General features: G+C 38.9%; 1 protein-coding gene across 27 annotated transcripts in view; it reads left to right on the top strand.

The window, feature by feature from the left end:
- The first annotated feature begins 2,810 nt into the window (after positions 1–2,810).
- Positions 2,811–24,409, top strand: part of TENM2 (teneurin transmembrane protein 2) — a 1,290,011-nt gene continuing 1,268,412 nt past the window's right edge. For 20 of the 27 annotated variants that reach the window (XM_085001834.1, XM_085001827.1, XM_085001829.1 and 17 more), the window contains exon 1: positions 2,811–3,265. The gene's annotated coding sequence lies outside the window, so the exon portion shown is untranslated. Of the gene's footprint in view, positions 3,266–10,224; positions 10,285–24,409 lie in introns of all 27 variants that reach the window. The other 7 variants (XM_085001825.1, XM_085001822.1, XM_085001814.1 and 4 more) reach the window with 3 other exon arrangements.

Genomic DNA, 24,409 nt, shown 5'->3' with positions numbered 1-24,409 from the left:
CAGGTCTGTAGCTTACCAGTTGTAAGATATTAGGCAAGTTGCTTGATTGTGTGTGTGTATGTGTGTGTGTGTGTGTGTGTCTGTGTGTCTGTGTGAAAGAGAGGGGACAGAGAGTGAGTTTAAAGTTTGCTAGATACTATTGGATAATATGGAAAATAAAATAGATATCTCACTCCTCCCCAACTTGGAGTTTACAGTCTCAGATTTCTTTTTGTTGGGGAGCCTCAGTTTCCTCATCTGAAAAATAGAAATAACAGTGCTGAGCCAGAAGAATTGTTAAGGTTAAAATGAGAAAAGTTCTGAGCAAGGTGTTTGATGGAAGTGATGAATGGTGGGTTACTGGTTTCCAGTTACATGCCTTTTCAGTTCCAAAATAGTGGATGATCTCTGTATTCCCCCATAATATCATCGCCGGCAATCTGTCTACTGTATTTCCCACGGGCCACTTTGGCTTGGTCTGATTGGTTCTGGATAACATGGGCCAAGCAGGAGAGCCTGAGGGTTAGGTGCATGGACTTGACCAGCTAGACCTGTTGGAATCCTTCTCTGCCACTTATCCAAATGTGTAACCTTGGGCAAGCTATCTAACCTCTCTCAGCCGCACTTTACTTGGCCGTTCAATGGATTTAGAAACAGTTCCTATCCTTCAGGAGCATTATTTCAATTCCAAGAGGTGTATGTGTGTGTGTGTGTTGTGTGTATGTGTAAAAGACAGAGAGCCAGAGCAAGTTTAACATCTGCCAGGTACCATGAGATTAATGGAAAATAAAAATAGACACATTCCCTTTGGAGCTTATTGTGCGCATGGGAAAGTGTATACTAGCTAAATCATAGCGCTAACGTAAAACTGGAAATACAGCACCTTTTAAAAAGAAAAGTGACATAATGCCTTGAAAGCTTTTACTAAGGGAGATTTGACTTAGCCAAAGAGACCACACATGGCTTCTCTGAAGAAGTGACACTGGAGTAGAAAGCTGAAAAACAGGAGTTTGCCAGATGAAGAGGGGAGGGAAGAACCTTCATTCCTAGTAAGCCCGCAGCATCAGCATCATAAGCATACGATTACAATTTTCCTGTCAGACTTTAAACACAAAGAGTTCAAAGATATGTCTTTGTCATCCTCTGTCACCTTGAAGACATTTCCTTGAAGGAAGTAAATGCTTAGTAAATATTTCTTGAATGAGTGAATTTTGGTAGGAAATCAATAAGTGTTTTGTTGAATGAAATAAAAAGTAACCGCTATGCCCTCACCTCATGGCTGGCTATTCAGGATGCAGTCTAGGAAGACATGTAATTTAGCTAAAAAAAAAAAAAAAAAAATGGACCTAGGAAGTAAACAAACCACACCCTCCTCATTCTGGCCCTGTCACTTTGGGGACATCACAGGACATTTCTGTGTCAGTTTCCTCATGTGGTAAGAACAACTTCTTTCCAGGGTTATTTTAAAGATTATGATGGTAAGTATACAGTGCTTAATTTAAACGGTAGCCCAGAGTACATAGTCTAAAGAAGAGTATTATGAATATTATTAGTATTTGGACATTAGCAAATTGCAGGCAGGCAGTTTTTCAAAGATTTGTAGATTGCTGAAGACAGGCCAGGTGCAGCTTGAAGGCCAGAGGCTGTTATCATCCACACATCCAGCAGACCTTTACTCTGCTGGAAATGCCTGGAGTTCATCAGTGCACTGCCTTCTCTCTCCAGTATTTTGAGTCAAATGGCAGGTTCAGATATCCGGATGCATTGGTTATTGTTGACTAGCAGTTGGTAAAATATTCTGGGGCCTCAGTTTCCTTCTAGGGTTAATCATAAAGTGTTTGGACAGGATAAAATCAGGTGTGTCATGGGCATCATATAGCACAAAGCCTGTGCAGGATAAGTAAGCAGTTACCTGTTAGCGGTTACTATTAGGAGGGCCAGGCCCTGCTGGATTTTCTGTCAATTACTCTAACTGAATCAGCCTTTCCTGGGCCGGGAATTGCTTCCTTTTGTAATTCCCTTTATGGAAAGATGAAAAGCAACTCCCCTCTGAGGTCTGGAAGCCTGGCTTCCAGGCACGGCGCCCTCCTGGGCGGGTTCAGGGTCACTGAGCAGTCTAGGTGAGGCAGGTCTGCAGGGGCTAAAGGTTCTGGAACCTCTGCCTTCACTCTGGAAACACCGAGCTCGGCTCTGGTCGCCTCTGCGTTCTCAAGCCTGGAAGGCGCGACCTCAGGTTGCAGCCGGGCAGCGGGCACACTCGCACTCCAAGGCAAGCTGGGGTCGTCCTCACGGTCCGCCAGCTTGTTGTGCTCCCCTGCGTGCAGGGACCTGGGTGCAGCTGCGGTGCCTTGGGTTTCACGGAGCTGGAACCTCGGTGCATTCAGCCAGGGGAGTAGCCTCCCCCGGCCAACCCCAGAGCTGAACTGAACTCTGCACCGCCCGCAGTTCGCGCGCTGTGTCTAGTCTTGGAAACGCCCGGTTTGGGGGGAGGGGGGTCTCTCTGCAGACAAAGGGGTGCACGTTCTCCCTAGGTCCCCTCTTTCGCAGCCTTAATCCCCTCCTTGTCCCATATCCCGCACCCCAACAGCTGCAGCCCCAGCGCCACCACCCAGCCCCAGCGGCCTCGGCCTGTGCGCTTACTCGGGCCCGGGGATTGGCTCTCACTCCCCATTCAGGGGCTGCGCTGGCGGGCGGGAGGTGCGCGGAGCTCGGGGTGTGTGTATATGTGTGTGTGTTTGTGTGTGTGCGCGTGCGCGCGCGCGTGTGTGTGTGTGTGTGTGTCTGTGTGTGTGTGGCGCGCGGGCGGGCGCGTGTGTGCGCGCAAGAGCTCCAGTGCAGGAGACACTGGGTGTGCGTGCGTGTGTTATGGGTTTGATTCCAGAGCAGGTTGCACATTGGTCCTGGGTGGCTCGCAGGCTCAGGTCGCGCTTGGGCGTCCTCCTCCTAATCGTTTCCGAAGTAGCAGCAGCACCAGCAGCAGCAGCCGCCGCGGCAGCAGCATCGGCAGCGTTGGCAGCAGCTCCGCGGCACAGCCGGCAGAACTGTGCAGAAGCGAGCACCGTTTGGGGAGTCCGGGGGGCGGGTAAGAGGGAGGAGGGGGAAAGCCTGATTTGGTCTTTGGGATTATTTTTCCCCTTCTTTCCCTCTCTCTCTTTCTTGAGGGTGTGTGTTGCCCCCTCGAAGTGAAGGAATTTTGCTCCAGAGCGAGCTGGGACCGAAGACTCTAGGCTAAGTTATCTCTCTATGTAGATGGTGTCAGGGAGCGAAGCTACTGACCGAGCCGCTGGTAAATGTTTTTCACTTCTTACTCTTTAATGCTTAAGGCTTTTTCCCCCCCTTTTCTTTCTTCCTTGTTTCCTTTCTGTTGCTCCTCATTCCGCAATCGCTCCTGAATCAGCCTGCAGTTCCCTTTCTCTCTCTCCTTGTTTGTGCAGTTTGCAACTTGTTTCGTGGTTTTCTATGTATTTTTTTCCTCCTTCATCCTCAGATGAATGCTGGAACATTTAAATTCGGCACTTCGGGAGGTCATCATTAGTTGCATGAGTTTCAAGGGGGAGGGGAAAGATTGGTAGAGCAGACTGTTATTTCCCTGCAGAAGGACTGCCGGTTTCTCTCTAATGTTCATCGCAATTATAGGGATTTTTTTTTTTTTTTTTTTAGGATGCATTTTAACGTTGCATTGATGTTTAAGGTGATCGGTCTCCAGGATTACAATGCGTTTTGACTCAGTTTTGACAGCATGACAGATGCCAGTGATTCCAGGACTACTGTATAGTACATGCTGGCTAAAATATTCAAAATTAGAGGAAGAATCATTTGCATTCCAAAAGAGAATTTCTTAAAAATGCTGTTTTGCATCACATTGCTGCAGATTTGCAGGAGGCAATAATAGACACCACCACTCATGTTGCTTGCAAAGATCATAAACATATAAGCGGTTTAGTACATCACATACTATCCTGTTCTTCAATGATTGAGCTATTGCTAAATTTACTTAATAATAAATGTAGGGCTATGGAGAAGGAGGGAGATTGCTGGTATTGTTTTATTCAAAATTGCAAGGCATGTACAGAAATGTCTAACCCCCAAACCAGCCCTTTCTTAGATCTTTTCAAGTGGCATCTTGTCAATTGGGGAAGGGGAGGGCAGTTTCTGCCATCCACATGAAATAAAATTATTTTAAATAGCCAGCATAATGCATGCAAATTGAACTCTAACTCTTTTCTTAAAAAAAAAAAATGGAACTGACTCCATAACTCTTGCTTCCAGGGTCCGTTTTAGATGTTATTTAAAAATTAACACACAACAGTTCTCTAATGTATTCATATTTAAGTTCTTTGGAGGGTTCTTAGCTGTTACTGTGTTTCATTTATTTTGCTCTTCCCCCCACTCCCATAAGTTCCAGTTCAGTAGAAAAACAGAAGGGTCAGTAAGTATAGGCAAATCAGCATTTTAAAAAGAAATCAGTGTATAGCTGTTAAAATTTCTGCTAAGCCATGGGAAAATGAGCTAAAATAATGGCAGCTTAAAGGGCAGGAGGGAAGTTGGGGGTAGAGCTGATTGCAGTGTCAGTATGTGTGTTAGCATCCTGAAGAGCTCTGAACTCTAAACTCAGATGAGGATATCCAGTTTAGGGAGACTCTGATGCACATGCATTTTACAGAGGGAAAATCTTGTTCTTTAAGGAAGTCTGCCTCTGCTATGCGGTTGCCACATCATAGAAAAGCAATTACCTATGTGCAAAGAGTATGTTTGCAGTAATACTGCTCAACTTTGTCTTAATGTAAACTTAGTTGTTGTTGGATGAACAGCATAAAACAGTACAGCCTTTTAAGACTGAGGGACAAAATGAACTGTAAATTAACTCCAGTCAGACTCTCTTTTCTATAGAAGAAATCCTACTCCAAAGACACCACACAGATTCACCTGTCCTGGGTCACGTGTGTTGACAAAAGCATTTCTTGAAATTGTGGACAAGCTTCCTAAGATCTAAAGCTTATTTCTTCTTTTGTGGTCTGCTGATGATAATAAGACATTTTATTTAGAATGAAAACTCAGCTTGCTCCTGGGTCCCTGGAGACAGCAATCCTGCTACTTTAAAATATTTTTATGGACCCTTGGATTAACCATTTTGGTCAAGTTGGAGGGAAAAACCTAACTCCCATTCTTTCGGATCCCAGTGGTCTTTGAAGCATTTGTTTGCCTGGATATCAGAGAAAAAAGAATTCCTGTAGTAAATTATGATCCTAAGAACCCAAATCTTCAAAAACATCATGGTTTTCTCATTCTAGGACCAAAACTAGAAAGCCCTTAATCTATGCTGAGCAGCTGCATTATTTCTCTGACATATTCTACACACATGGGCACAAACAGATAACTGACCAGGCTAAGAACTCATTTCACTTGACCCATGAGGCAATATTTCTGGTTGTTACATAATATATTCAGAGGATAAATTTATTTATGAAACATCACCATTAGCCTCAATTTCAGCCTCTTCACTAGTTATGAAGACCAAGAGTCCATTGATTTAAGGAACATATTCCTTTCTGCTGAGGTTGGTTTTCACCCACCCACCCCTCTTTCTACTTCAATTTCCTGGCAATTTACAAAAAGCTCTGAGAGTGTGTGTTAAATTATTAAACATACCTACGTTTTGGGTGTAATGCCTGGGGAGATTACTATTCAATCAGCTGGATTTGTAATTACTCTTGTATGGTTCTGTGTGGTATGGTGCTTGTGGCTTACTGGTGGGTTTCTTATTGCTATTGATGTTAAGTTTCCCATTCAATCTTAACTAAGTTCCTTTGAACTTTCTGTGCCTGGTGTTGATCTCAGGTTTATGTATTAAAATAATACCATCCTTTTGCTGAACTTGTTGGTAAATTAGGTAGTTCATTTTCAATTGGCGTTTGTGTTGAATTTCAGCATTTCCAAAGGCATGGCATTGTGACATTGTGAAGAGAGGATAACTTGTTTGGGAGGAGAAGGCAGTGTGGAAAGAAACTGTTGGTTCATGGAACTTGACAATCAAATTTGCCTGTATTGATAGGAGTAGAGTTTTCTCTGCATGTATGAGGTGTTTATTATGCTAGAGCTACTGAATGTTTCTTGAAAGTAATTACTGTTTTTTTTTTCATTGTGTAATTGAAAGGAGCTCTGAACTACTTCTGTGTTTTTAAGGAAAATCTGTATTAGCGAGCTTTTCCATTGTTTTCTATTCTGTGTAGAGTAATTCTGAGAAGTGATTTCTGGTGAAATATGGTCAAGGTCATTGCCAAGGGCCTTTTTTATCCCTTTCCACTTAGGAACTCAAACTTAAACCGAAAGTCAGACTTAAAGAGGCAAAACTTATATCAGGCTACCACCTTGAACTGGACTATGTGAAAAACATGTTTTTGTCTCTCATTATTTCATGTGAAGCAACAGTTTTATTCTTTGACTTACTGGTTTCTAACAGCTCTGATACACTCAGAGGGAGAAATCTTCCATTCTGTACTCATAGTACATACAACAGAGTCTCAATCTTCAGGGAAGGTTGTAAGAACATTTTTTGGGGAGGGAAGTGGATGGCTACCTTTTGGCATATTCTTCATTGAAAGATTAGCAACATTTCATAAAGTGTGATAGAGATCTAATTAGGTGATATTCTATTTAAGATTGTGTGAAACCAACAGTAATTTTTCAAGAGTCATAGGTAGTAAGAGCAAAGAGTAGTTTTGTCCAAATATAAACTCCTGGTTTCTATTTTCTATTTTCCTTTGTAAAAGGAACATTCACAGTCTTTAGGACTTTGTACTACCAGTAAATTATAGGATTATAAAACAGGATTGTTTTCTCTGCCTAACAAAGATTAACCACTGCTTAACATAATTATTTTAGCTATGCCACAAGTATCCTGCTCATATTTCTAAAAGATTTGATGAAGTTAAAGAGGTATCAAATCTTTTCCCTAGAATTCATGTTGCTCACCGCCTCAAGTCTACTTAATAAATAGCAAGCTCCAATGTGATTTTGAACTTGAAATATTAGAGGCTTTTTTATGAATTCCTCGTGGTCAAAAAGGAAGCACCTTGAGAAATAGTTTGCAAATAAAGTTCCCTCGTTTTTGCTGAAAGACTTGATCCACCTCTCCAAAGAGTAGAATTACAAACCTTTTAGACAAAAAGAATTATCAGGCAAAAACTATGGTTATGTGCTTTTCAGCAGTAATGTGGGTAAAAAGAGAGCAGGTGTTTTAACTCTTTTTCATGTAAATTCAGTGAATAAAATTGAGACAGAATAATACAGTTAATATCTTACAATAAAATTTAGTTTGCCCAGCAAAGTCCCCCCCACCCCTGCCAGACAATATGAATTGATCTTTGCTTCCAATGGAATGATTGAGTGCTCAACTTAACTTATGGCCCGGATTTTAGTGGTGGGTGCCAAAGATCCTGCATCCACCTTAGGAAACTAAAACTCATGGTTTGGGAGAAAAGAGATGGTTTCTTTAGAAGTTCGGACTTCTCAGGCCTTGACTACAATTCTTTCAGAGGAGGCTCTGCTCTCCTTGATACTAGTTTAGATACCTGAGAAGTCTCATTATTTCTCCTGTCCCTAATCTGGTTCTGCCCCAGGTTATTCTAATATCAGTGTGATGCCAGAGTTCTCAGTTTAGTTTTTCCTTTCATTGCATTTGTTTGTGATTTCTGGAATATGATACAGATCTAGAAAAGCTTAGGACTCAGCTTTCTAAAAGTCGGTCTTATTTAATTGTGCTGGTGACTAAATTATTTAGCTAAATAGGTTTAAGGCTGTTTAACAGTGTCAGACATTCTTATGACACATTTCTATTAATATGGACTTGGTAAAGTGTTTGTTTTATGCCATAAAAAATGGAGTTATACACCTTGTTAAATAAGTAATTATTTATGAATTTGGTTCAAAAGAATAAGTTATTTTTTGTTTGTTTGGTTAATGGTTTCCCCAGTCTTCAATTTACTCATTAGGAGGCAAAAACTAAAGCTGGATAATATAATTAATTTGGTGAAGATAAAATTGATAATAATATACTGATTTAAAAATCTTTGGAGAGAACAATTAATTCTATACAGGATTATTTTGGAAAAGGCTTATTTTTAAATGTCATTTTTATTATTACTTAAGATTTTACTGATACTCAATGTTTTGACATTTCTCCTCCTTTAATGAGAGGAATAAGAGTATATGTGGAAAAAGAAATACATCATTAAGTAGAAATGATTTTGGCAAAGGTTAAAAAAATCCCGTAATATTAAAAAAAAATTCACAAAATTGTATAAGCTGCTTGCTATGTTTATAACAGATTTTTTAAAAAGTGCCACTTGAAAATTTCATTTTGAATGTTAGGAATAGTCAAATTGGGGTTCTTAAATTATTTCTAAGAATGCACTTGAACTGTTAAAAGAAGATAGCTATGTCCACGTATATGACTAATTCAAACAGTGGTATCTATGTAGCTAAAATCATAGTTATTATCAAAGAAGGTACTGCAGCAGACTTTATGGTCTTAATTGTGACAATTTTTCTAAACTATTTCAAATATAAGAGTATATGTGGTTATATACTATACACTTCAGTAAGTATTACCTATTACCTAGAAGGAACATAGCCAAATTAAAGCCGTGGACAAGTGTATTTCAGTCTTTGATTTTTTTTTTTATTCCTTCAATAAACAGTTTTTAGATTATTCAAGACAGGCCAGGTACTGTGATCTGCTAAGAGCAGAATTTGATGCCAAAAGGATGTCTAAGAAAGCAAGTGGGGATAAAGTGGGCATTTTTTTTTTTTAAATACAAGATAAAGCTTGTGCTCTTTGTGTCACTTGAGTGTGTATTAGAAAAGTGATTTAATTTTATGCTAGGGTTTGCTCAGGCAATCACTGTATACAAACATATTCTCCTTCTCTGCCTTCTGTATGCTCATCATATGTGTATTCATATACTCTGGTGTGATGGGACATCTGGAATTGGAGACCCCGGTCAGAGTTTGGCATGGGTTGAATGGAGACATGAAGGAAAGGCAGTGAGAGTTTGTGCAAAGAGGATGCAGACCAGAGGAAAATGTATTCTGGTTCTGACTACTGTTTCCTCACGGTAATAATCACACCCCAAGTTTTATTTTGAGCCTCACCTGAACTTCTTGAGAAGACACCAATTGCTGTTCTAACCTTAAGAATAATAATATAATTATTATAAAAACATTTCACAGTGGTTAGGGCTCTGCAATTTGTGTGACCTAGCATCTAATTTTTCTCTTCTCTAATCCTATTTATATATCCCCGCACATAATCAGACTCAGTCAGATGAAACCAATTACTAAGGGGAAAAAAAATCAAATTTATTTATTATATTTATTGGATGTGTCTGTTGCTTAATTATCCATTGGCACATTTACATGTGGCCACAGAGAGGGCCGTGGATGAGTGTGGAAAAATGATCAATCATCACTTCTCACAGTCCAGAGGAGGCTGCCAAGAAAACAAGAAAAAAAAGACCAAAAACAACAAACAAACAAAAAAACCCACAGCCATATCGTTTCTTTTTGCTGTCAATGTGGAGAACCTGAAAACTGAAACCTGAACATTGCCCCCCTGCCCCCGCCCCAGTATTTGTTTGACTTGACATAGGAAGTCTGGAAGAGATTGGGAGTTATTATCAGACTTTTTTCTTAACCACTGGATGTAACGTTAGGAAGAAGTGTAAGGAGTTCTATACGCTTTGAAACAAATGGTGTTTTAGATGTTTAAAGGTGTGTGTTGGAAAATAAACTCAAATCATCCTGCAGAGCAGATGACCAAGCCTGCCCCATGGCTGTGCACTGGACTATGGAATGCCAGGCAGGGGGGCAGGAATGGGCTACTGTAGGTGGGAAGGGTGAGGTGAGTGGCAGGGTGCCATTTGCAAAGTGACTGACTATTACTTATAACTCCAGTAAGCAAATGCTAAAATAGCGCAATTAAAGCTATGAAAGCAGTGAAGTAAAATAGATTTTGTTTTTGACCTTTGCTTATAAAGACATAAGAAGACTTTTATTTTTGGTCTCATGTTTTTGTTTAAAAAAAAACAAAAAAAACTTCCTTACCTCAACCAAAAATGTTTTCTTCTTCTTTTTTTTTTTTTCTCCTCCCCACCCCCCCACCCCTCTGTTTAATGGGATGGATCTTGAGCATGGCTTATTTCTTATTTTTTTTTCCCCACATGTTCTCATCCTACATTTTTGGAGATTTATCATTGTGGAAGTTGTTCTTCAAAGTACTCCTAACTGAAATAATCACCATTTCAAGTAAGTGTGACAAGGTGAAATTATATCAGAAGCACCGTCTTATGTATGTCATTCTTCAATTCCTGAGACCGCCAAATGTTGTTTAAACTGTCTTATCCACACCCCTAAGGTTAGAACGTGCATATGAACTTCAGGAAGAAAAACCAAATTGCTTTTTAACTTGAGGCTCTTGAGGATTGCCTTCCAGGAAACACTGAGGAAATGTGTTTTTAAGAATTGCAATGCACCATGAATGCATCCTTTAGAGCAGACAGTGGGTAAATGATGATTTATTGCTAATTACCTTTTATTTGGAGATGCTGCTGTTGAAGAAACTATTTAAGCACTGTAGATGATGCTTTTGTTATGTTTGGCAGTAGGGAATTAAAATGGCAACTGAGTCTTGAGAATTGAAGGGAAAGGTGATTTTATACCTGTTGACTTAGCAAGGAAATATTAGAGAAAAGCTAAATTTTGTGTTGATTCTAATCTCGATTTTAAAAGTTTTTTTGTAATAAAGGTTTATGAGAATAAAAGTTGCCCTCAGCTGGATTCACCGAAGAAGCCAAACAGTAAATAGATAAAGAGCCTGAACTCTTCTTCCCACAACAGTGATTTTTCACTGAGGACTCTCTGGGTATATAAGGGGCAGCGGTTCTTTTTATATGATTTGTGTATGTTCCCCAAGATTGTGAAGTCTGTTCCTGGGCAATTTTCAAGTTAAAATTGTGTTACGGCTACCCCGAAGGTTGTCATTTCTTGGTTTTTCTCTTGTCAGTCAATTCATAACTGTTTATTAAGCCCACATGGGGTATACACAGAATCATATGCCGTTTATATGTGTGTGAGTGTGTATGACTGGCTTCAGGTCTAGAAGCTTACAGTCTATAAACAAAAGTACAGTTGTATATGTGGGGGGGTATTGTATGTATGGGGATATATAAAATAATTTTTTAATTATAGAAGTCAGTCGTAGTTTTGTTTTGTTTTTTTGTTTTGCTTTGTTTTGTTTTGAACAGTATTGTCCTGAAACTCCAAATGCATTTACTCTGAGAAAAGCATTGCTTCAAGCGAGGTCAAGGATATAACTTGTCAATGGTTTTTTTTTTTTTTTTTTTCTTTCTTTCTTTCTTTTAAATTCAGATAGCTCATAGCAGACATTAAGTAAAGAATAAAGCCAGAGGGCTAGTATCAAACTGTGGATTCTTGCCAGGTTAACGTCTAGGTTTCAGAGTAAGGGCAGACTCTGATGCTGGTCATTTTTAAGATGTGCCTGTTACCTGTGTCAATTCAATCAGTGAATGGATGAATGATTCCATGCCCTAGAACTGTCAATTTATATTTTTCATGACCAATGAATCAATTTATGATTTACCTTTTTTTTTTTAATGGTGGGTTTTGGAAAATGATAGGAACTGAGAAGGAAAGAAGATTTCCAAGCAATGAAAAATGTTCTTCAAAGGAATATTTTCCCGGTTGTACTTGAAAGCAGGTGGTGAATATGTAGGTCCAGGGATTTACTTTTCAAAACTTTTTCACTTTCTTAAATTTATCAGTCATTTGTGGGAATGACAATATTCTTGAAAAGTACTAGGTGAATAGCTCTGCCAGTGGTTGGCAGGAGAGGCGTATACAGAGGCACTGACCTTTTCCCCAGCCCCAGGTAATAGCTTCCTGGACTTCCAACAGTCAGCTTTGACTTTTGATAGTGCTGGTCAGGCTCTTGATTAATGCTCAATTTTACTGTGATTTTCAAGATGTGCATATCTCATTTCCAGCAAATCATAGCCAAACCATCAAATTTCTTTTCCATCTTCTGTTCCTTGTGCATCTGAATCAAAGAAGCGACGGCTGAGAAAAATAGGAAGGGATCTTCATTTAAACTTTGATTCTTGGCTCTTTTCCTGTTAGGTGCATGAATTTCTGAGGATGTATGAGGCCACTGCTCCTTTGCTGCAGGTGTGCTTCTGGATAGGAAGTTCCCACATCTTTGTGATAAGAGTATGTTCTTTGCAACTCACAATATTGCAGGATCTCTTATTTCCCAATTATAAAATTCACCAACACAGAATAAAAGTGCGGTTTGATCTATTATTTTTGATCATGAGGTTGGGGTATGTTCTTACTTGTAAGCTAGAGACTAGCTCTGGAAGTATAAAATGAAAGTGAATGTGTAACAAGGATATTGGGAATCACAAGGAAATAGGTAAACTAGTCACTTCTGCTTCTGCCACTGAATCTTGGGAGCCCAGCTATAGCCTCCATGTCCCTAACACTGGGCTCTGCCATTGCCATTAGTATCAGCCAGCACTGCAGTCCCGGATTGGTGACTGTACCAGGTCTGGGAGGAACCACTCTCCTTTCTTCTGGGCATCCCTGTCTCTCAGTTCAAAGTTCTGCTCTGGTACATCCATCTACATGGCTGCACCTTGATTAAGTGTCACACACCTGTTATTGGGAAGCCTGGGAAATCAACTTGGCCCTTTTATACTCTGAGGCAAAAAGACTTGCATGTTGGACAAGATACAGATGGTGGAATTCCCTCAAAATTGATGGAGGTATGCAATCAACAAAACAGATAAATAAAGAGCCCTGAGCAAATATTTACCATAAGCAACCTGCAGGATCTTAGGGGATAGACTGCAAGGGCCTCAAGTATGAACTTGAGGGGCTAATATCGGTGAGGACTTCTCTTACTTAAAATGGATTGGAGGATGTTCCGGATAATAGAGATATCAAGAACAATGCTTTTTTGGACTTGAGCACACACCAATCTCAAATATGTTCATCATAAAGAATTATTTTTGTTATCATCCAGAGCCATATTAATATGTTATCTATTTAAATTTTATTCATGTTGAAATTAAAGGTAACTCACTTAGAATGGGCTGAAGTTTGCCTGTGTGTAAATATGTAAAGTTGCTAAGCGGTATGAAAAAAAGCAAAGATCTTTTTAAAGTACTATAAAGAAGACATCTGGATGGCTGATTAGGTGCCGGTAAGGAAATTAATAGGAATTTTGGATAAAAGATCAGACTAACTTTCTACTTATAAATTGCTAATGAGAGTAATTGTGGTGCTTGAAAGAAATAAAACCACATTTCTTTTTTTCCCTGGTTTAGACTCTCTGAGGTTCAAACACGTCTTCCTCACTAAATTATTAGCAAACCTAGTGAGGTGTAAGACCCAAATGAGTAATCCACGTCTCTAGTAAAACTTCTGCATCTGAAGGCTCAGTCCTTTACTCCTCAATTCCAAATTAATATATTTATCCTTCCATCACTGTCTCCCAAGGATTTTCAGAATTAATTAGAAACAAAATCACTTTCAGTCCTTGGATGTTATATTCTGTGCTGAAAAACTATGAGATACCGAAGTGTCATTAATAATGACAAAGGTTCATCCAATAAAATAATCCGACTGGCTGAATTCTCACATGGTTGGTATTTTCTAATATAAATTACTGTAGGATTAGAGAGTTAAATATTGAATATTGTCTCATTTAATGCAGTTGCATGAAATATTAATGATAATGATGGTTCTCCAGTTTGGGGAATAGGGAGGTTTTCTTTCTTTTTCTTTCTGTCTTTTTTTTTTTTTTTTCCTGCTGATTAATAGCTTTAGCTGGTAACATAATACTGTTTTACAAAATGATAATGAAGATATTTAAATAAAGATGAAGCAGGAAATAAATGGCCACTGAACTGATAGATTTCCAAAAGGTCAAATATCACAAAAATTTCTTAGTCTTGGTATTAAATAGTTTTCTCCCTCTTCTAATGGCACCACTGTGGTCACTGTGGATGGCCTTGAGAATGTGATACAGGAACAGATTCACCCTATTAGATGCTTAAAGAGGAGCATTGTTGACGTTGTTTAGTTAGCATGAGGTGTAAAAGTCTGAAAATTGGATTGGGCTTTGAAGGAAGGCTGGCTGTGTTGAATGTGACAGTTGAAATGGGATTGTTCATGAAGATAAAAAGAAAAAAAGAAGGCAAAAGGGGGGAGGAAAGGAAAGAATGAAGGAGAGAAAGAAGAGAGAACTGCTGACCAAATAGTACATCTGGAGAAACTTCAGTCTACTTAGAATCCACTATTTAATGAATAGAGCAGAAACTTTTGAATTAAGACTTTTTATTGTCCATTTTTTTTTTTAAAGAAAATTCCCTGTTTTGTAATTTCTTCATGTTCTTGCGTCTGTGCACTTACACCTCAAATTAGGGAAATAAAACCCCATGATAAATAGGGTGACTATTACTGAAATATTTTGCCGTGAATACAGAATCAGAGCATAAACTAGTGCAGCAAATTGGTTTAAATCTGCTGGTTGTTGGGTGTTTTTTGTTGTTGTTGTCGTTGTTTTGTTTTTTGTTTTTTCCTCTGGGGGGAACTTTCGTGTTTGTGAGATGATTTTATTTGAAATCGCAGTTATCCTTATTTCAGACCTAGTAATTTAGCAGTTGAAAAAGCTCCCTTTTGTGTTCTGTGTCATTAATGTATGTAATATGAGTGAATACATTTTATTTAAAAAAGTGTTTTCGGGGTAGCATTCTTTTAGCACAAACTTGTTCCTTGATAAAGGAGCTGGCTGTAATTTGCAGAAATGACTGTTTCTTTTTCTTTAGTTGGTGGATAATTGCTCTTTGTATACACTGTGAAAATGTTCATATAGACCAGTGACAAAGCCTAGCAGATGCACTTGCAATTATCTGGAATTTAAGTAAATTTTGCATCTGATACACACAAAGCAAAGGCTTTGTCCAAGCAGGCTCACATACTGGCATGTGGATTGCTGTGAATACAATGAGTAGATTTTTAATGGAAAACAAATGGGACTATTAGTAAGTCTTGTCTTTTACTTGAAAAGACACCCGCTTTAGGCATGGCCTACAACTTATTCATATTCACAGTTGGTTCAGATCTAAATATGACCTTTGAAACTGAAAAACAAAAAAAAAAATTGAAGTTTAAAATGAAATGTGTAGCTGTGTTTTTATTGGAGTCATATTCGGATTTTTTTGGGAAAAGAATGGTGAAATAAATATTTGTTTCATATTTCACTGTTATTTTTTCTGACTGCTAAGGAGAGCATTCACTTATTAAGACACAAAATGTGAATTTTGTATTATAAATAAATCATGCTATAGATAAAAGATAATTACGATGTTACTTTAACAACCTCAAATCACAAGGGGGGGCATAAGAAGGAATATATAATGGATCCAAATTCTACTTCTTATTGTAAACAAAAGAGATCTAGCCAGAGGAATAGTTTTCTGCAAAAGCCTCTCTTCCGAGTTTTGTTTGAGATTAATCCTTTCCACTATGTATTTTCTGTTGTTGTCAGACTTACATAAGTGAGATATTTGAAGGCTTAATCTTTTGCTCCATAGTTATTCTTAGAAAATATTAAATGTGTGCAGCTTCTTGGATTCTTTTAAATGCCTTTAGGTCTTGGGGGGGGTTAAATTATTTTTACTTTCAATGAGAGTGTTACAAATAATTGGTCTGGTTGACTTCTTTTTCATAGTTGAAAGGTGCTTGATGCTATTCCAGTCTTTGAATGAAGCAAATTTCAAAAGTAACTCAGGCAGCATAAAGAGTGCCTATGTTGCCCATTTTCTGCTTTCTTCTCAATCTAAAATGGAATCTAATAATAACTGGAGATCTTTTCTAATTCTTTTAAAAATCAGAAGCCTCCAGGGGGTCTAAGGGTTGAATAATTGGGGAAAAAATACAAAGTGGATAAAGTAGATTGAGGAAGAAATTTTTAAGAAGGAAAGGGAGCTCTGAATTGGAGCAAGACAGATGTGCTGTTACGGGAATATCGTGCCTACAAAATCTGCCTCCACTTTAACCACTTTTCCAAAAACAAAACATAAAACTTCTTCAACTAAGACCTTTTTATAGAATTTCCAAAATGACATCGCTTACTCAGGGGTGCACTGCTAGGTTATTCTCCCTGTTCCACAATTTCTCCAGTGCTGTTCATGACCTCCCCGTGCCCCTCTCCCCTCTCCCACTCCCGCTCACATTTCTTAAACTCTCACAGGCTATCTTTAGTCTTGGAAAGAAACCAGGTGCTTTCCTTGGTATTTAAGCAACTTGCTATTTTGAAATTCCCTTAGAGCACTGTGGGCATTTTTATTTCTGTGTCTTGAAGCATCTCTTTCCTTCTCTGAAGGAGAAGCCGCTTATATAATACCCAGAAGCAGACCCTTGGGAACCGCCTAGCTATTTTATGGATATTTTGCAGAAAAAGAAATGCAAGTACTCCTGTGTCATGCACGCCCTCCCAGGGGGGTCTCAATTTGAGATATTTGCACAATAGCAGATTCGCAGAAGGATAAATATATACAAATCCATCTTTCAAACTGAGTGGAATCAGTGGGAAGCAGCACCTAGGACGATGATGAGAGCCCTACTAATAGCACAGCCTGAAAGAGATGCTTGAGCAGTTCTGAGCCAGCACCCAACTGTCGGCAAAGCTTGCCAGGGAGACAGATGCTGGGCTTGGAAGACAGTTTTCCTCAGTTAGATATTTTGTTCTTGTAGATGGCCAACCATGACTCATGGGGGAAACCATGAGAGAGAGAGGAGAAAAGAAGAGTAAATTAATCATTTTATTAATCCCTATGTAGAATTCAGCCATGTAACTAAATGTCAACCTGGTGAACTTTTCATGAAACCAGAAGGGTTGTAAAGACAGTTGCAGGGTTTGGAAGTTAATGCCAGGTGATGAAGGGGTCTCATTTAACCTGCAGATGAAATGTCGGGCAAAATTTCCAATGTCTTCTTGTAGACAATCGTCATGTAGGAATTATCGAATAAGCCAGGTTCCAAGAAAGCATACTTTGGGAGGAATGAAAAGACTTGAGTCATGTTTCTCTGAGAGATGAGAGGTTTGTTCTCTGTTCTCTCTTCCTGTATTTGTGTTTATGAAAATAGGTGTGTGTGTGAAAGAAAATCTTTTCTTCAGGGTGCTTCTCTTTCTCTCTCCCTCTCTTTCCATAAGGATGTGATGGGCACGGGTGTGTGTTCATATACATACACATCTAATACCTACACAGATGTGTTACAGCAAGCCCAGCTTACTGCTGCACCCTGAAGCATGAGCTTTCAGCCACATTTCACATTCACTTCCACATCTCCTAACTCCAAAAGTGGCATAAGCAGTTGATTAGACAAAAGCAGCTTATCTGCTCTTGGAAAGATAGCGAAATTCCGTTCCTGTAACTCACACCTATAGCCAGATTGTGAGGTTCCTTCAAAGTCCCAGAAAATGGTTAATATGGTAGGTAATAGTCTTAGCGTCATCTATATTCTTTCTTTCTCTTTCTTTCCTTTCTTCCTTCCTACCTTCCTTCCTTCCTTCCTTCTCTCCCTCCCTCCCTCCCTCTTTCTTTCAGATTCCTCATTTTTTTTTTTTTTTAATAAACAAAAGGGGAGTTTGGTACAGTTTCTTGAATGCTCACTTGTTTTGGGCTGAAGACTTCAGGGTCTTTTATGCCAAGTTTATTCTGTAGATCTACCCCATAGGTTTCCAAAAACTGGAATAAGTTATGCCTTTGAGTGCCTGACAACAGCCCCTATGCCAAAATTTTGATCTATCATTTTTCTGATAGAGTCCCAGAGGTTTCTGTTTTCAGATCTGCATGTCCTTCATGAGTTGGGAAGGCAGATGACCAAAAGGTATGTGTTTGGGGAAAAAACAGGCTTTTATCACCTCCCCCCATCAGCTTTTTGGAGGGTACTCTGGGAACTGAAAATCACAGCTGTGGAAACAATTTAGAGAGAATTTACAATTGACTTGGGGGAAGGTAGCCTACCTTCTTGAACCACCGAGTTTGTCTGGCCAATATGGAACTATCCGAGATGAGGCCCTTCATCTCAAGGTTTACGTGTCTTCCACTGGATCTCATGTCAAATTGAGCATGAGGAGATGAGCCTGTCAATCTGTAGCACTCTCTGGAGAAGTCTGGGTCTTGAAAACACTGGGTCATATAGATCCTTGAGTAAAGGTGGTTACATTTCTTCTGAAGTTTATCAAAAGAATGAAGGCATTTTTCATTTAACTGTTTCAGACACTTATTTTGTGAATGCACATAAAAAAAGATGAATTATTCGTGTACACATGCCAGAGGTTCCTGTCTTTCACTATTGCCTTGCACATGGATAATATGTCTGTTGAGTGAAGCATCATGGATCTCTTTTCCTTTGGGAGCATGAAGAGCATCTACCATGTGATTTTAACTTTTTAAGACCATGAGTGGCTGAATGAGTTATCTTGGTTCATGGATATATACTGGAATTTTGTTCATATTCTATTCTTTTATAGATAAGGACATTTTCACAAGTAAGACTGAAGGACAGAGTCTGGTATTGAAAAATAACTGTATGCAAAATTATTAGAATTCTAATTCTAATAATATTCTAATTGTTCTAATTATTTAATTCTAATGATAGATTCGAATAATTATGAGAATTATTAGAGTCCTGAATTAGGTGTTTGTTAAATGTTTAGTATGAATATATTTTAAATAATTATTTTTACATTTCATCCTTCACATTATTTAAAAGATGCTGTAATGGTTACTGTGTGGGCATGATAAAAGCAGTAGTCTTTTTGGTATGAGAAAATGTATCATTATCACTTTCAATTTACAACGAGAAGCCAGGTATATTGTAGTGTCTTATTAGAAGCTGAGAAAAGAGCTAATAAAATAGATCTAATGTAGGGGCCAGCAAACTATGACCTATGCACCAAATTTGACCTAGTACTTATTTTATAAGCCTGTCAATGGAAAAAAAAAAAAAAAAGAAAAAGAAAAACAAATCAATGGTCAATCTAAGAAAGAAATTGAAGATTTTATTCAAGCCAAACTGAGGATTATAACCTGGGAGACAGACTGTCAGAGAGCTCTGAAAACTATATGAAAGAGGTAGAGGGAGAGGTCGGTATACACATCCTTTTGGTGAAGAAGGTACATGCAATGAAACATCTTAGTAGAAGGTTGCTGCCAGCCACGAGGAAGAGACCTGTTAGTTGATGGTTCTAGTGCTTTTGTAAGTGTTGGGAGATGCAAGAATTTAGGATCATTAAAAAATTACTCCTGAATATAATCTAACTATCTGAATGGCCTGTTCTGCTAGTTTTCCCAGAGCACAGAGTACTCATTCCTGATCTTCACCCTGGACTCCTTGCATGTAAGTCAGTGACTAGAGTCGCTATTGACTTGATCCTTGTAGAACTGGGTGGTGGGCAGCATCCTTTCTTTTATAATTCCTTCCCTTTTGGTCTTAATTTTGACCAAGGTTTGGGAGGCATTTTGTGACCAATTTGGCCCATGGTTCTGGGAAGGCTCATTCCCAAGTCAGGCAAGGATTTCATTGAGAAGCCACTCCATGTGCTATTACTGGACGAGGCCCTGCTAATAGTAACCAAAATTCTCTGGACCGCCTAGCTTACCAGTCTGTTATGGTGCAAGAGATGATTCCTTCTTGTTGTTTCTTTCCATAGTTACACTGTCACAATTATTGATCTCATAGAACTATATATTTTCTCAATTGCTTCAAGTCCTCTAATCATCATTCCTTTTTTTCTGAGGATCAGCACACATTGGGGAATGCAAGAAACAATAATCTCGTGAAATAGGCAGGACACAAGTAATACAGCTAGTCCCACTACTAAAGTCATAAGTAAGTTTTTAAACTAAGAGCGTCCATTAAATGCAGCCCGGTATCTCCCCAGGTCATCTGACCAGTCTGTCCTGTACCGATCACTATCTTTAGGGGAAATGATGTATTGACATTGAACACAAAGTTCACCAAAGATGTCTGCACATACAAAGCAAGTGGCAGGTCATCATGACCCCTTACAGGATCAAGAAAGGAATGAATGTTATCTTCTAAAAAGTTAAATGACTGATGCCAGAAAGAGAAAAATTGTTTCATAAAGTTAAGCAGGCATTTATGCCCCTGGAGAGGTCTAGCTAACCCAGATGCACAATGCCCCTTAGAGGGGAAGAAGGAGGCTAAAGGGCAGGGAAAAGTTTGATGTTTAAATTTTTCTTGCCTTGCTTTAAAATGTGAATTTTTATTTTATCCTACCTATAAGCCAAGAATGTTGTTATATTTTCAAATGGTTGGGAAAAGATCAAAAGAAGGGTAATATTTCAAGACACTTAAAATTATGTAAAATTCAAATGTCTATGTCCATAAATAAAGTTTTATTGGAACATAGCCATGCTCAATCCACTGTGTGTTTTTGATGGCTGCTTGTGCACTATAAGAGCTGTGCTGACTAGTATAACCTGCAATACTAAAGCATTTACAGTTTGTCCTTTCACAGAAACACTGTGTGGCCCTTACGTAAAGTGTGCTTTGCAGTGGTTTAAAGACAATGCAACAGAACTGGCCCTGCTTTTTATGGGTTTATGGGTTCATATGTATTATTGGATTTGACCTGCTTTGGGATTTTTGAGTTTATGATTTATTAAATATGGGAACCAAAGGAAGATTTTATACCAGAACAAGATGATGCTCTTCCTCATGTTAACTCTTGGTTTTACTGAGAATACTGTTGCCCTATGGGGTGAGAAAGAGAATGTGGCTTTAGCTTGGAAATGAAACTTTCCATTCTTTCTTTTTTCTGATCCTTTTCAGGCCGGTTGGATTAGCTACTCATGGTGTCCATTCACATGGCAGTTATTCCTGACTCTTTTGCTTTTTTTAATCAGTGAAATTATTGGTGGTATACATTACTAGTTTTTCTTCACCTGTCTTTGGACATGCACCCCCACCCCCAGCATGAGTATCACTGGCCAGGGGGAGCGAGATTTACTTATCTTCATTCTAAAATATGTAGAGAGTACTATGGCATGCTGGGAATTGTGCTCAAGACTGGGATTAGAAAAGTGAAAGAAAGAAAAAGTCTGTTTCATCATGTCACCCAAGACCCACCAGGGGTAAAACACTGACAAAAACCAAATTATTTCAGTATGAGATGCTAAAGTACATAATAGTTAATAAAAATAGATGGTATTTATTGATAAAATATTCTAAGCACATGCATGTATCATATCATGCCATCCTCCAAATGATCCTATTCTTTGTAAGAAGAGGAAACTGAGGCAAAGAAAGATTATGGAATTTACCTGAATACTTCATGCATGGGGCAGAGATTGGGGTCCAGGCCATGTGACTCCAGAACCTTACTCTTGACCATTCTTCTGCAGGGTTCTCCTTGAAGCACAAATAGTGCATTTCATATGTACAGTATATGTAAGGATGGCAAGCATGGATGGCTTTCTATGTTTACCTGAAACATAAAGTGTGAGTCTGAATGAATGAGGCAGAAGGTGGAAGCAGAAAGAAGGCAAATCAAGTATCACACACAAAGGTATAGGGGTCAGAGAGAGTATGGTGGATTTGGGGAAAATGGGTGTCTTCATTCACTTCCTCTGAAACAGAGCATCCATGAAGCAGAGTGCCAGAAACTGTAGGAGTCAGATCAGTCATGAGGGATTGATTTATTTAGCAAACATTTATTGAGATTGTGCTAAGTACCAGACACTGGTTGCAACACCAGGGCAGTAAATAGACATGTAGTTTATGGTCTGGTGGGATGAGATAGATAAAAAAAAATAAGTAAATAAAAAATCAAAATAATTTAAGAAAATGGTAAGGACTTGAAATATAAGAGGAAGTGATATATTGTATACATCTCTGCTCATGCAGGTAACAGTTAATTTAGATAGGCTGGTGAGAGAAGCCTTTTCCAGAGCCATGGTATTTAAGCTGAGACTTCCATAAGAAAGGAACTGAGCACTTGGAGAGGTATGGGATTTTCTCAAGTAAAAGGAACATTAAGTGCGAAGGCTCTGAGGTGGGAATGAAAGTAGAGTATTGGGTGGATGGAGAGAAGACAAGACGTGGTTACAAGGAGGTCCAGGAAGAAGCACGTGTGCCTTGATGAGATTGTGAAGGATTCTGTAGGCCTTGGTGAAGAATATTTGGATTTATTCTCAATACAGTAAGAATTTATTGGACTATCTTAAGCAGAGGAGAGTATCACATCAATATTAAAAACATGACCACCCTCCCTTGAATGTTACTGTATCTACATGATCTGTAGCTGTCAAACTTCTAGTTTTAACAGTTGATATATAGGAAACAGAAGGAAAGAGAACTATTTTTAAAAGACAATAGAGGGGTATAATCAGCATACTTCTAATTGTGTCCTGAAACTCATGGACACTGATGAATTCAGGTGAAAGTTGTAGCAGTAGGAAGATGCAAAGTACATGGGGTGTGTTTTGAGGTGGAGTTGGCAGCCCTTGTTTTGGGTGCAAATAGTGAGGGTAAGAGAAGAAATAAGAATGACCTCTGAGGTTCTAGTTTCAGCATTAGAATGAATGGTGGCTTCTTTTATGGAGAAAGAGTATCTTTGGGGGTAAATCCCCAAATCACACCTAAAAGTAATGGGGCTTCACTGAAGACAGACTGACTAGTGGCAGGATCAAAAACCGATTAGGTGGTTGAGTCTTGGAGTCAGGGAGTTAGAATTGAAAGACCATCATGGTGATTCTGATGAGAAAGGCAGAGCACATTGATATCAGTTGATGAACATAGGAATGGAGAAGAGACAAGTGGTCTATAGCATATTCTGGAAGAGGAGTCAACATGACTTAATTGGAGGTGGGAAGGGAGGGAAAAGGAAGACCCTCTGGTGCCTTCATGTTGGTGGTAAGCACGGGCGCGGGGGAGGGGAACGGTGAGCAGCTTCGGTCAGGGAAGAACGAGTGTTGGAAACTTGTTACACTGGATTAGAAGTCTAGTTTTGGCCACCTAGTTTTTGTTGTTGTTGTTGTTTTTGTTTTTTTTATTTTCCCACTGTACAGCAAGGGGGTCAGGTTATCCTTACATGTATACATTGCAATTACAGTTTTTCCCCCACTCTTTCTTCTGTTGCAACATGAGTATCTAGACATAGTTCTCAATGCTATTCAGCAGGATCTCCTTGTAAATCTATTCTAGGTTGTGTCTGATAAGCCCAAGCTCCCGATCCCTCCCACGCCCTCCCCCTCCCATCAGGCAACCACAAGTCTCTTCTCCAAGTCCATGATTTTCTGGCCACCTAGTTTTGAGATGCTTTTCATAGTTAGATGAGTCCGAGGTTTAAGGGAAAGAAAGGAACAAAAGCCTTCAGCAGTGTCCATGCTAGCCAGATTGCCCAGGGAACTTAAGGAGAGAGAAGAAAAGAGAGCTGGGTGTTGGGCAACACCCGCATTTGCAGCCTAGCCTGAGGAAGAGGAAGTGGGGCGGGGCGGGGGTGGGGATTGAAAAATGCGAGAGAGGAGGACCCTGTGTGAGTAATGCTGTAAAACTAAGGCAGAAAAGAATTCTAGTAGCAGGACGTATACAATCAGAGTCAGCTACTATGGAGGTATTCAGTCAGACTAGGATTGGAAAGTATCCATCAGATTTGGCCATGAAGAAGCCACTGCTAATTGTTTTTAGCAAGATTATAGTCCGTAGAAGGTGGGGCTGCATTGGTTTAAGCAGTTAATGGGAGTTTAGAAAGTGGAAACTGAGTTAACTTATCCAGCCAAAAGTTAGGTATAAACCAAACAGAAAAAAGGAAGAGCAAAAAGAAAAGAAAAAAGAAATGCTATCAAAGATCAAACAATAGATATCAAAATCTTATTTGAATTGTCAGAATTTTATCTCTATTGCCATTAATAATCATGAGTTTTTACTTTAATTTGCTCTAGAATTGGACTGTTCATATGAAGGTTTTATGTTATAAAGCACATTTGAGAGTGTATAATTGGGAACACACTTAAAAGAAATCTGTGGACAGCCCTTTATAATTTAATAGTAGTCTCTAACTACAGAACTCATTTGTATATCTGTTGTTTAAAGAAAAATCCTCAGCAAAACATAGTAGATAAAGAATCCTATCTGTTGAAAATAGTAGAAGTTTAGACCATGATATAGATTTGCTTTTTGAGTATATTATACATTTATTCTGCTCTGATGGCTTAATTAGGAGCCAGTTATTTAATAAAAGGGAGAAGGTAGATTGGAAATTTTGAAACAGAATATTTGTGTACACAAAGATATGAACATTTTGTACACAGCT

The sequence above is a fragment of the Sus scrofa genome, chromosome 16 (genome assembly GCF_054392235.1).
Source record: "Sus scrofa isolate SSC_HxYL_T2T_F1_AM1 chromosome 16, Sscrofa_HxYL_maternal_Yorkshire_Landrace_v2.0, whole genome shotgun sequence".
In the NCBI taxonomy this organism is placed as follows: Eukaryota; Metazoa; Chordata; class Mammalia; order Artiodactyla; family Suidae; genus Sus; species Sus scrofa.
The sequence above is the reverse complement of the archived record's forward strand: the minus strand, read 5'-3'. Positions and strand labels throughout refer to the sequence as shown.